Source organism: Genypterus blacodes, unplaced genomic scaffold (genome assembly GCF_046128005.1).
Source record: "Genypterus blacodes isolate CSIRO-AG114 ecotype Tasmania unplaced genomic scaffold, CSIRO-AGI_Gbla_v1 ptg000063l_1, whole genome shotgun sequence".
Classification (NCBI taxonomy): Eukaryota; Metazoa; Chordata; class Actinopteri; order Ophidiiformes; family Ophidiidae; genus Genypterus; species Genypterus blacodes.
The window spans coordinates 494,520-508,438 of record NW_027466875.1 but is presented as its reverse complement, the minus strand read 5'-3'; positions in this window follow the sequence as shown (position 1 = coordinate 508,438).

The following is a 13,919-nucleotide window of genomic DNA, read 5'->3' as shown; positions in this document are numbered from 1 at the left end:
TGTGTGTGTGTGTGTGTGTGTGTGTGTGTGTGTGTGTGTGTGTGTGCGTGTGTGTGTGTGTGTGTGTGTGTGTATGTGTGTGTGTGTGTGGAGACAAAGGAGATAAGCAGCAGCCTTTGCCACCATCTCTCTCTATCAGCTGTACTGACAGTAACTGGGGCCACTGGTGGACTGAGCTGGAATGTTACCACCTTTATGTCGGGATACTCAAGGAGAACTGGAAAAGATGCACCCGAATCCATCACACTCCTCTTCCTCGCTGGCTTTTAATGAATTCCACGAGATTACCCAAACATTATCCTTATTTCTCCTCGTGCCTAGTTCAGCCCGTCATGTCTGACTGTTTACATTCCTGTAAATTCTAATGGATCCAGTGAGCGAGTGACCGCCAGGGAAGCAATCATCACTATGAACCAAGATGGCTCGTGTGAATCGATATCAACCTCTTCCCGTTGTTTTCTTCACTCCTTTTTCTTGTAATTCTATTCTTTGCTCCCCTCCCCTCCCTCTCTCTCTGTTTGTTTCTCTTGCTTCCTCTCCTCCTTTCCCTCCACTGGACTCTGCTGGAGTTCGATGATGATTTAACACACTTGAGTGGCAGACATGAAGCCCCTTCAAGCCGCGTTCCCATTGTTCCTCCCATCAGCCCTGACAGCACTATAAGTATGTAGCTGTTCTCCTCCATAGCACTGAAGGGCAAAGCAGGGCAGGCTACATAAATAAATGATGGCATCTGTCCACAGTGCATTTGGTGGAAAAGTAGAGTTCTCTATGTTTTAGCCCAAAATGGTTCCCTCTCCTGTGTCCTGTCCCAGTGGAGTTTAGAGCTCGGGATCAGTATGGCATCAGCAGGAGAGGAGAGGAGTGAGAGAGAGAGAGAGAGGAGAGGAGAGGAGCGGGAGAGTGATGTCTCTCCGGTTTTGGACCAGCACTGAGAAATGACTCTCTCAGATGGAACATCAAGCAACAGACGTCATGGCAACAGCGATGAGCCAACCGAACCAACGATTGGTCATTCTTCCAGCCACACCGCGCCATTTCGAGTGTAGCGGAAGTGTAGCGGCCGACATTGACATGAGGTTTGCTATTTTGCTGCTCTACTACCAGAAGCACTGGCGCTAGTTGAGGTATGCCGCTGCCGGTGGATGTGGTTTTAGCCACGCCGGGTTCGTCAGGTGGAGCTTGGAGCGTGGAGCATTCCACCGACGGAGCCATTAAGGGTCAGGAAGAGGTGCTTGCTGCTCACTGTGTGCATGTGATCACTGAAAACACCAACTTCAGACTTACCTGCTCCCCATCCTTCTGGACTGGCACGCCATCTGCCGCTGAGAGTGACGGGGGAGGGAGACAGAGAGGACACAGACAGAGAGGAAAAGAGGGAGGAAAATTAATTTCATCATCTGTATCAGACCTGGTTTTGCGATAAAAGACACATCGCAAAATTAGCATTGCCTCATTACCCACAAAGTATTCACCACTCGGCTAAACGATACCTCAAAAACACTTATTAACAGGCGGAGGAGCCACCAGCAGATCATACACAGGACTGTCCACAGAGCGTATGGGAGTCATCTGAAACACACTCTCTGGTGGATGAATGAATGTTATTACGTCTCCACTTTCCTGGTCGTCCAAATCCTAATTAAAACTTTGGTTTAATTAAGGAGGCCGTGCTGGTAATGGAGTTTGAATGGAGCTTCAGTCTCTTGATACTTGTTCCTGGTATCAGAGGGTCTGTGCTCTGTGTATGCAACCCTCAGAGGGACTCACTCCTGTATCAGCACTCTGCGTGTGTGTGTGTCTGTGTGTGTCTGTGTGTGTGTGTGTGTGTGTGTGTTTGCTGAGGCCATCACATCTTGGTCATGGCTGCATCTGGAGACCATGATGTATTCCTCAGAGTTGTCGACTCTGCGGATGTCCAGCGACGTCTCCGTGACCCACTGACCCACTGATTCAGATACATCAGCTCTGCTCCATCTCCGTTTGATATCTGCCTTCCTTCTGAACTCCGTCCACTCACATCAGATCACTGCAGCGGCAGACGGGCGAGGGACGGATTTCGTTCCAGAAATTGACTCTTTGAACTTCTGCTCTCCAGAGTTTGCCAGGCCCAGATCCGCTCGTCTCACATGCATACAGTTCATCCAGAATTCCCATCAGGGATCTTCTCAGTTCAGTAGTCATCTTTTATTTGCTGAAATATTTAATCCGAGTTAATGAGAGAATTAAAGGAATGTTCTACTCCTAGATACTCTAGGGGATCATTGGGAGACTCAACTGTAGTTGAATATTATGAAACTATGACATTTACTGCATTCCAGTTACTTCCATGAGAGATCAGCGGTTTAATTTCCATTTTTGTTTGACCCATTTTCCATCAACCCACTTTTTCCACCCATTGTTTCCTTCCTTTTCCTGCATATAAGATGCTACACAGGAGGAACTGGAACTGGAGAAACGACGATTGTCTCAACAACAGATATATTTCACCATTTTGGCAGCCTTAGACATATCATGTAGTGTACACTTACTTACTACAAACTTCATTTATCTACAAATATGACTGATGATTTTTCATTTCAATGCCACGTTTAAAGGAACCAACAGCAATTGTTAACAGGCTTTCTCTAAACTTGACAAATAAACTATCTTAATCTTAATCTTAATCTTAATATAAATCATAACTAAATTAACTACTATAAACATGCGCTCCGCCTACAGCATCAAACATAACGAGCACACACACACTATCTCTGACTCTCTCTTTCACTTTCTCTCCCCCCCTCCATTCCTCAGCCTCATTTAGCCAATTAGCAGATTATCAATCATTCTCCCCTATACATCACAATATTACTAAAGTGTTCTCTGGCCTGCTGAAGTAGTCGTGCCTCCCAGGAAGCCCGGCAGCCATTACAAACAGCAGCAGCATGTACAGTGTGCATGCCCTTGTAATTGTATGTCTATTATCTATTGTCTATGAGCTTCACAGCTTTGTGTGGAATTACATCAAAGCATGTGCTATTTGTGAACAAAGCCACAAGGGTTTGGATGTTCTCTATCGTGCAGAGATTAGTCACACTTGTTTACCTCTATAGGCTACTTCTTTGAATGTCTCTGTGGATGATAGGTTGGTTGTTACCCAGCATCTGTAATGGGATCTAAAGTTGTGTCAGGCTCTGTATTTCTGCAGCAGAGAAGGTGATGCACTCCGACTCTCAGCAGCTCAGTAAACAAATGCGTAATTCTGCAGGATCCCTCCTTGATGAAACAGGAACAACAACAGAGCACATGACCAGAGCTCTGAGCCAGCTTTTTTTCCCCTGGCACTCTCCCTCCTCCCCCGCACACACGCAGCGGTACAACGCTGGATACCCCCCTGCAGCCATAGCGGAGTCAGGCTTAGCTCAGGAAAAGAAGGAGCCAGGCGTGAGGGAGGGATGGAGCGAGGGGAGAAGTGCGGGAAAAAAGAAGGAGCAGTGCTGCCGTGCGGAACGAACGACCAAAGATCTGCAGCGGCTGCGCTGTCAACTCCAGCACTGAGGGTAGTGGCTTGATGGCTCCTGCTGAAGTGGGGAGGATTTGAGAGTCATCTGTCTTTTACTCCCATTACCCTGCAGCAACAACAGCAAGCAGCCTGGGAGTTTGGTGCTTGTTTACCGTGACAGCTGCAGTAAGGCTAGTAGCCACAACAGGGTACCAGCCCGGGTAGCAGCCTACCAGTGCAGATGTCTGGCTTCTGAGCTTCAGAGTCAAGCAAGAAAACAGCTGAGGACCAGAGCCCAGATGGTTGGGAGAGTTCAATAGAGGGGGCTTAGTTTGTCTCAAGTCATAATCCATAAACGCATAGGAGTGCTGACATATACGTACGCCTACACACACACACACACAAACAGGAACACAGCATGGGGTCGCCACAATCAAGTTGAAATCTCCAACGTACAGGCTCATGTCATTGTTGATGATAGGAGGCCTCATTCATCTTTTCAGTCTATTTACTGAAAGTGGCAGCCGTGTTCCTCTTACACAGGTTTGCATCAGTGATACAGGCTAAGTAGGTTACAGTAGCGGTCCACCAACTGTGGTAACTAAAAACCTACAGCATGTGGAGTCTTGGCACAGGGAGCAGCAGTCCAGCATGATAAACCCAATCACTCCCATAAAAGATCCTAATGGCCTGCTAAATACATAATGAACATTTCTACTTAATATGAAAGAAATGCTGTTATTCAATTCTGTTTAGATGTTGAGATGAAATCCACAGAGAAGATGGTACTCAATGAGATGAGAGCAAGAAATAAGAGCACTTTATGTGAAGGAAATCTTGTTACATTTCTCGTTCATTTGTTTTCTTGCTTTCAGATATTCAGAGGGGACTTCCTGTTGTCTAGAAAGTGGCCTTTTTCTTTATCAGCAATAAAGTGGTTAGCAGCTACAGATAACACTGAGACAATCAGTGCTGATCACGCGTCAATGCTGAGTGCATCCACAAATGCACATAAGATCACACTTCCACACAGACATACACAGACACACACACACAAACACACCCATGCACACCCGCACCTCCGATTGTAGAGATCAAATTATCTCTTTCACAGCATCGTTTGAAATTCATACCTCACTCTGTGGCTGAGTCATAATGTTTACTGAAACCCACACACGGGCCCCTAATTTCTAGTCTCAAATGTACACACCCAGAATCATTTAGAGTCAGTCCTCTGCCCACAGTGATCAGGCCAAGTCGCAAGAGCACACATCAGGAAATATGGCACACACATACACTCACTTCCACCCTCTTCTGTATGCAAACTATTCTACATCACAGTCCTTGAGTGTAGAAGCATGCTGTATGTAGCACACACACACAATACATTAACACACACTCTGAAAACAGGTAAGGGTCATCAGGTCCCACATTCTGGTCTCTGAGGTAGTACATCACTGGGTCATTCACCTTGAATGCATTCATGTGAACAAGGCTTTTCCATCCTGGACAGGAGTCAATTAATCTGCCTGCAGCTCCATCTGCCAGATTTGCCAGTTCATCGTCTGCCTGTGAACTGGTTTGCAACTTGCCTGTAAACTGACGAGCAGGAGAATACGGTATGAGCGTCTCACTGTGTGTGAATGTGCTGTAAAAGCAAGGGGCAGCTGAGTGTGTTATTCCTCTTACACTGGGAATATCACTGTGTTTCATTTAATATCAACTGTAGAAAGCAAAAGCAAAGATTTGTTTCACACACACGAGGACCCATGAAAACACACATACAGAGCACAAACGCATGAAAGGTTAACTGAAGTTGGGTCTATTCATGGCTGCATGCATAAACACATACAAACACACACCAGCTGCACAAATCTGACTAATCATGCTTATTCACTGAGTGATGTGTCAGCACTTGGAGGCATTATAAAGGGGGGGGGGGTGGGGGGGTCTGGTTAGAAGCTGTGCAAACAGGTGAGAGTTGTCATCATGTCCCATATTCATATCTATAATTTCACTCATTGCGGCCCAAAGCATTGTGGTTCTATTCACACTGCTTGTCCTCATTTACACAGTGATTAATGTTTTCAGCATGAGCTCACTCACAGTTACACAGTGGCCTGGTAACAACACACAGTGTGATTGTTCTGATTTGTAACATCTGTAGCAGTGTTATCAAACACAGATCTGGTAATATGATCGCCATCATGTCTGGTAATGTGATCCACACAATGTTCCGTAACACTATAATCACTGACGTTACATTTTAGCAGCAGCAAACACCTGCTGCAAGTGGAGGATGAAAGACCCAGCAGAGACCCTGGTTCTCTGATCAAGGATGCTGTTTGTAGTTATTGTGCAGTAAATCCCAATACTTTTGAGGCCGAGGTGAGGAAGAATGTTCACCTCCCATATACTGCATCTCAAGGTCTTTGCTGTCTGGTGGGGTGATGGATGCAGACAGCCCTGTATTTATTACTGACCCAGTAACAATAGTAACCAGGCACTGCTGGGCTAAATGTATGTTAAAAGGGTGGAGGTCAGTATCTTATCTCGCAGTTGAAAATCTAAAATGAAACAACTAGTCATTATAGCGACAAAGGATTAATTTTGTAGTAGTTGCTTGATAGACTAAATAAATGAAGAAGAAGCTTACTTGGGGATGTTAAAGCCTTTTATTACTGTCACTACTTCAGCTAAAAACATGCCAGTATACTTGATTTTGTCTTAGATGGAGTGTTTATTCACTAACAAAGGTAACAAAGGTTTTGTGGAGGACACTATACAGAGCATTTAGTAGTTTTGAAAGGAATTCATAACAAACTATAGTGGTGTGTGAGCACAAACAGATGATACCTTTACCACTGAGCACTACCCTGGATATGATGAAGCTGGGAGAGATAGTATTACCAGAGGGCAGAGAGATACATCACAGCTACTCCCATACAAAGACAGATCCAGTCCTGCTGCTCCTCCTGTTGATCCCTGCTTGGCAGAGTGGACTGCAGTTGAGAAGGCAGATCAATAACGCTCACTAAAGCCATTCTCACCCAGGGTAAACACAACCACACCTCTGACCAGCAGCACTGCCGCTCAGTCTGTTGCTAATAGCAGCATCAGACTATGGCTCGCAAATGGCTTGAAAGAGGCTTTTCTTCTTATCAATAACTTTGTTTACAAGCTCAGATTTCAGGGAATTCTGTTTAAAATAAGCAGATTACAATCTATCCTGCATGACAGAGACAGACTGTAGCATATGTTGCTTTTGTACGTAAGTGTATTCCTCGCCGCCATAGTGACTTTCAACGCTCATGCCACAAAATAGCCGATTAGAACCTCAAACATTTGCAGTTGGAATCACTGGGCTCACTGGGCTTCTATCATCATCTATAAAAAAAATCATATAATCATCATATAAAATTAGCATGAGCGCTCAGGTGGCTCACATTCAGAATATTGTGGCACTTCTCCAAGACCTTCTGTCTCATTACAATCACATTATTTCTGCCTACTGGAGTGTCTGCTCTTGTGGAGTTACATTGACCTGAGCGTTGACAGGAGAAGATCCAAACCTTGTCCTCCTCTTGTGTTCAGCACTGTGTCAAATGCTGTTATCTGGATGCCCCGAGACGCTGTAATGCTGTTCCTGCTGTATTCAGTTCACACCTGCTTCCTATCTGTGTCACGTGCTCATTTAGTTATAGGCTAAGAAACTTAATGCTGACACATTCTGGATTTTGCCAGTACCCTAGGTTTGACATTTATGTCCCCCTAAAGGTGAGGGACTCTCCAGGGTGAAGTCTATGTGTTTGAAATGCACAACTTAATGCAATGCCATAAATATGTTTAATAGCCCCATGTGCTAAGTGGCTCATTAATATTTCACATCAAAGGGTGTATTCTGCGTTTATTTTTGTCTTAGAGTGGGATTCAACCTACACACAAGCAGTGTACAGAGCCTGGATCTATACTGCAACATCCAGCACGTAGCATGAATGCAAACAATCCACCCAAAACATTCTGTGTGTAATTATTCCTTATTTCATCCCAGTCCGTCCCATTCTCGGTGTAGATTTCCTTGAGATGTTTTGTATGGTTTTATCCAGGATAGCCCTCACTTTAAAACTCCATCACTCCTACACTCCCTTGTCTGCATACATTAGCCCCTCCCGCCCCCCCTCTCCTCTCCATCGCCATCCGTCCTCGTGCCCTCCTGCCTGCCTGCAATAAAACGCTCCCCCCCCACTGTTCATTTCGTTATCCCTCTCAATGCATGCAAATAAAAACAAACACCTGTGACCGTGACGTTGTGCCTTCTCTCCTCTGCTCTCATGCCCGTGTGTGTTTTTATAAAGAAGCACTGTCAAGGCATCCCATCCTTCCCTCTGCTGTCTCTCTCCTCCATCCCTCTCCACCTCCTACTCACACACATATACATCCTGCCAAACAGCATCATAAATCAAGAGATGGGAGGGGGGAGGCGGGGGATTCAACCACACACAACAGCACATTCTAACACATATCGTCTCTGACATCTTGGCTGAACGGGAATACTGGCCACTATCTAAGCACACGGCCATTGTCATACATCTACCGCTCGCTTATACACAGTGCGGAGCAAGAGGCAGGCAGCTCAGGCATACACACACACACACACACAAACACATATATATATATATAGGTACAAAACCTAGTCTCTAGTCCATCGCTCTTGCGGGACCCCTCTGTGGTCCCCCCACCCCCCTCTCTCCCTCCCTCCCTCACGTCCCTGCACCCCCGGCCCCCCTAGCCCGCAATGAGAGAAGAAAAGAGGCTGTGCTTACTCAGTCTCCTGGAGCCGATGCATCCCATGGTGTATTCACAAAGGCCCTGGATACAAGCGTGGAAGTGTTACCCAGACGCCGTGCATTCTCTCTCTCCTCTCTTCCTCTCTGCTCCAGCTTCTTTTTCCTTGCTCTCCTCTGCTCTCTCTTTTTCTCTCCTCCTCCTGCGCTTGCTCAATGCCACCCCCCACCCCCCTCTCTCTCTCTCTCCCTCGCTCTCTCCCTCTCCCTCTCTCTCTCTCCCTCTCCCTCTATCTCTCCCTCCCTCCCACTCTCACCAGTGCAGTGTCTTAGAAGAGATCCGGTTAGTAAGTCAGTATGCCTGAGGGAAACAGATTAGGACTAAATAAAGACACGGGGCATTATTAGCATTATTTCAAACAGATATGTCATATATGTTCTTTTTATAGTAGGTATCAGTGTCTGTTTTTATGTAATCCCCTTTGCCTCAGATCTGTAATATACAAACAAATTGGTAGTAATAATTACAGTGTGTTTGGATAACTTGTGTATTTGGGGGTGACATTGGAAATTCTATTAGATGACTTAAAAAGCGAAAAGAGGGATGATTAGATTTAACACAGGTCATAATCTAGCAAGAGGTAAATGGAACGATCAGATTGACGGTGTGTGTGTTTGTGTGTGTGTGTGTGTGTGTGTATTAGGTTGCCACTAGACGATCAATAGCACAGCACTGAGAGTGCCAGGCTGCCATTGTTGTAGATATCTCTGCACTGCTGTAATATTGTTGAGCTAAAATGGGGGATTCTCTCTCTCTGTCTCCCTCTCCTGTGCGCGCTCTGCCTAACAATGCACTGCAGCGGTTTGCCTCTCCCCTCTCCATCACTCTCCTCCTCCTCCTCCTCCTCTTCCTCCTCCTCCTCCTCCTCCCCTCACACTGATCGCTCACAAAACGCGCACACATACACCGTCCCAATACTAAACAATCCTGAAAAAACACCAAAGGGTTTTCCTACGTAGACAAACTGCCGTTGAGTCTCCACCGCTCTCTCTCTCTCTCTCTCTCTCTCTCTCTCTCTCTCTCTCTCTCTCTCTCTGTCGTCTCTCCGTATCGATCCGCCCCTCGGTCCTCTCATTTCTCTTTCTTTGCCCATTTCTTTCATGCTCTCCCAGTTCTCTTTTACACTGAATCACGCCCCCTCCAATCTTCATTTAACCCCTCTTTTTTGTTAAAGGACACGCCGCCCTGCCCCTGCTCCTCTTTTCCTCATCCTCCTTCCCTCCATCCTCTCTTTCCTGTTGAACAAACAATAAAAGGAGTGGCTCTTTTATCTGCAAATCTAAGCCAATAGAACCTATTCACTCTTCTATTTTTTCGTTGATTTGTATCTAGATTCCTAACACCACACCTAAATCATTCTAATCCACCTTCCTCGCTCCAAATTTCCACATTTCCTTCCCACTCTCGCCCCTGTCTGGGTACCCCATGCCCTTTTCTCTTGGAATAACAGATTTACGTGCACTTGTTACGAATGTGTTTGCTGACGGAAAAAGGCAGGGACATCCTTTACAGCGCTGGTATGTGTGTGTGTTGGCGCACATGTGTGGTCAATTACATTTTGTTGACTTAACACATACTGGGCGAAGAAGAAGGAGAGAGAGAGAGAGAGAGAGAGAGAGAGAGAGAGAGAGAGAGAGAGAGAGAGATAGAGAGCGGGAGAGAGAGCAGGGCAGATGGAAGGACAGAGAGAAAAGGGCTTGGGCAGATGGGAGGAGAGAGAGAAGACAGCAAAGAACAGTTGAGTCATGTGCAGGAGAGGTGTAGAGACTGTGTGATGTAGAGATTAGCGCTCCAGAACAGACAGAGCAGAGTCACACAAAAGGGGCATAAATAGATATTAAAAAAAAGAGGGTGTGAATGCAGCATTAAAGGGTTTGAAATGTGTGTGTACAAAGACTACCCGATAGCAAATCATGCATAACCCAGCCAACACCTGCATGCAGTATATAGATGTATGTAAACGCTTTCTGGGGGTCTCCAGCTGCAGTGGAGGACATCAGGATACAGGCTGCTGCAGGGGTCAGACACACTCAGGGCGATTGGCTCACACACCTGGTCCAAAGCAAACATTACCTCGGTCTGATATCTGTAATTGCTGCTGATGTGGAGTCAAATGTCCCCGGCCCCTTCCTCCATCCTGCATCTGCCCATCATCCTCTCTCCCTCCATGTGTCTGAAAGTGTTTGAAATGCTGCTGTCACTTTCTCTTTTCACAGACTCACAGTAATTCCTTCTTTCTCCTGGGAAATCCTCACTTAATCTGTATCTCACCTGCTTCACCTGTCTCTCCTCGTCAATGTGATATTAGCCTCCACCTTTAATGTATTGACAGAGCAACATGTTTAACACCATTCGCCAGCTGAGTTCAGATTCATACACTGACATGTTAACGCACACACTCATACACACACACACACACACACACACAGATATATAGTACAACCGTGACAGTGTGAGATCTATGACACGCGCCATCAGTGCGTGGCAAGGTCAACCACAGAGGGAAGAAATCCTTGACACTAATCTCAGCTATGATACATGGGCCATTCACAAAAATGACTGCCCCTCACTGGGTTTGTCTGCTCCATTCTAACTATCTTCTACACACACACACACACACACACACACACACACACACATATACACCAGTGCTAACAAAGCCTACAGATTGACACCAAGTCTGCAACGCAACACATGACACGGATGACTTATATCATGCTCTTGTCACCGTGTCGCCTTGTTTCCTTATCTCGGCTGATAATGCATTGCATTTTAATGTGGCACTTTCTGTTTAATATGATCAGCAACGTCACACACACACACACACCTCGCCCCTGTAATCAGGGACGTTCATGTACCCGTCACTATCCGCCTATCTTCTCTCGGCTGTTATGTAGGTGGCACTTCTAGGATAATGACTTACATCCTTAAGACTCCAAAGATGGTCCACATCCACAAATGGAAATTGGTCATTCAAAATTGCTTGTGTGTGTGAGTGTGTGTGCGTGCATGTTTCTGTTATAAGTGTTAATTGGAGCAACATTATGCATCTGCCCCCAGGAAGTCACTTAATGACTAAGACAGAGAAGAAGAGTCATCCTTGCCTATATAGTTCACTGACACACTCATCCTACACTGGGTTTCATGCATGCATGAGGAAAGGAAATAGAAGTGAGTGTATGGGTGGCATGGACAAAGACCAGAGAAGAGAAGAAGATAAAGAGGGGATGCAGGAGAGAAATGAGTGGAGGGAGGTGAAGAGACAGATGGGTTGGAGGAAATATAGCTTAAATGTATTGATATCTGTTTTCCAAGGAGGACGGTGTGTAGGAGGTGGATGGGGGCCAAGGGAGACATGTGGATGATGTTATGAGACGCTTCTGATAAGATTTCCTCTTTCAGGTCTTGGTTATGTGGTTAATATTACTTGTAATAAATGTCAGATGGATTTTTACTTAGTGTCTTGCGCAATCATCATTATATATTCATAAGCTTGAATTCTACCATATTATACATATTTGGAGGTGTGTGTATGTATTTGAGTGTGTGGTGTGGAGCCTTTCTGTGCTGTTCTGTGTTGTGCGTTTTGTTTGCACTTTACCTCACAAAGCAAACTCCTGCATACAAGAAGTTCCCATCGCCCCTTAATTATTTACAATTCTGTTTCCGTCTCCATGTGTGATTACCCCACATCCTCTCTCACTCCGGCCCTCCTCGTCTAGACCACTATCACTGGGCTGTTTACCCTCGCTGTGTCTTCATTACTTCTCCCTCTGCCAGCTTTTGCATGTGTCCATTCGCCTTGACAAGTCTATGAATCTCTCAGAGGTGTGCCAGGAGCTACGGCTTTCCACTTTACACGCCCCTCTGTTTTGATGGCATCTCCAGCTGTGGATTTGCTGTCAGAGATTCTGAGGGAATCTTCCCCCAAGGCTACGTCTAGCTGTTTATGACACAGTGCTGTGTGTCAGTCTGACACCTATTGGGGAAGACGGAGTACTGCAGTCTACCACTTGGCTTTGAATGTAAGCCAGTTTGGCAGAGGAGAGAATTTTCCTCAGAGTGCTGAGTGAAGGAAGTATGTTCTGTAGTCACAAATATGCAGATCCTTAGCCCCTCTCAAGCATGCTTGGAATGTATTCTTGATCTCTTAATGGTTTCTGTGCAAACTAGTGGGCAGTATTACTTTGTCATCAAAGTACGGTACCTATCTTGAATTTCAGCCTACACTTTATGCATCGTAGGAAAAAGAGTGTGTCCACCAGCCAGTGTAGAAAAGATGAAAATAGATAGATAGTTTAAAAGATACAAAAGTTTACCATATGCTTGAGGGAATCTATTCTGTTCATTAAGCCACATATAAGACACGCTTATTGTCTTTAAAAGCTCTTCTGCTTGAGTGTATGACCAATTAAATCAGGGAAGGAGGAGGAGTGGAAAGGGGGAATAAAAGTGGGGTACTCGGGGAGAGAAAAGCGATGAGGGGGAGGGAGGGAGAGAGATATGGCACTGGGGAAAGGAGAGGAACTGTTCATTCCAAGGTTTGGCAGCATTCCAGACTGTCTGGCTCTGATTCTGACGTCCTCCTGTTTTTAGGGGGGATTTTTTTTTGTCTTACCTCCAGACTTACTGGACCCCAGAGCTGCCTTCTCCCTGCCTGATCCAAATTTCACCATCACAACAAGCAAACATCTCCCGTAGGCGGACAGAGATGAGAGGAGCGATATGTCCTACCCTGATGAGTCAAATAGAGACAAAGCTCATGGGTTTACTGTCATTTCAGCTGACAAACGCAGACCTCTTCTTGCATGATGTGTCCCCTGATCCAGAACCAGCATGGATGGGTGCATTTTTTCTCATTACAGCCCCAGTGTTGCTGTGGAAATCTCTGAATGGAAAATCTACACATTTTTCTCCCAGTGGAAGTGGGGAGAGACTGGAAACATTCCTTGTGGGACAATAGGCTATCAAAGACCCCAAGCACCACTCCCTGTAGTTCAGGCAGAAATGAATCAGGCAGCAGCAGGTTACACAACAGCATCGACATAGTTTTGTCTATCGCTGAGCTGAAGTGAGCTGGTGTCACTGCCTGAGTCAAAGGTAACTCACGCTGGTCTCCTTACGAAACCAGGCCTCACGTAACAATGTCAGAGATTTTACTAACCTCACTAAAGTGCCACAAGTCACAACATGTGCACACTGCAAAACGCATTCATATACAAAATGACTTAGGCTTATAATCAGGCTTCAAGAAGGAAGAAACAGAAAGATCTAAGATAACTCTTTATTCAAAGACGTTCACATTGGTTGGTATTGGAAAACAAGCTGAAAAAAACTTCACTTGCTTTAAGAAAATAAAAGTTTAGGGTGCAAAAGCAAACTTGAAATGTAGAACATGTACACACAAACCTCAAAGTGAAGACGAAATAATGACTAGCCGTGTGTGTGTGTTTTGTGTGTCTTGGTGTGGCACAAAGGGACAGATACGACAGCCCAGTGCAATTATAGACAGATACAGATAAGTGCTTTTCATATCGGATCTTGTGAACTTCCCTTTTAGACAAGTGAAATAAAGGCCTAAAACAAAGCA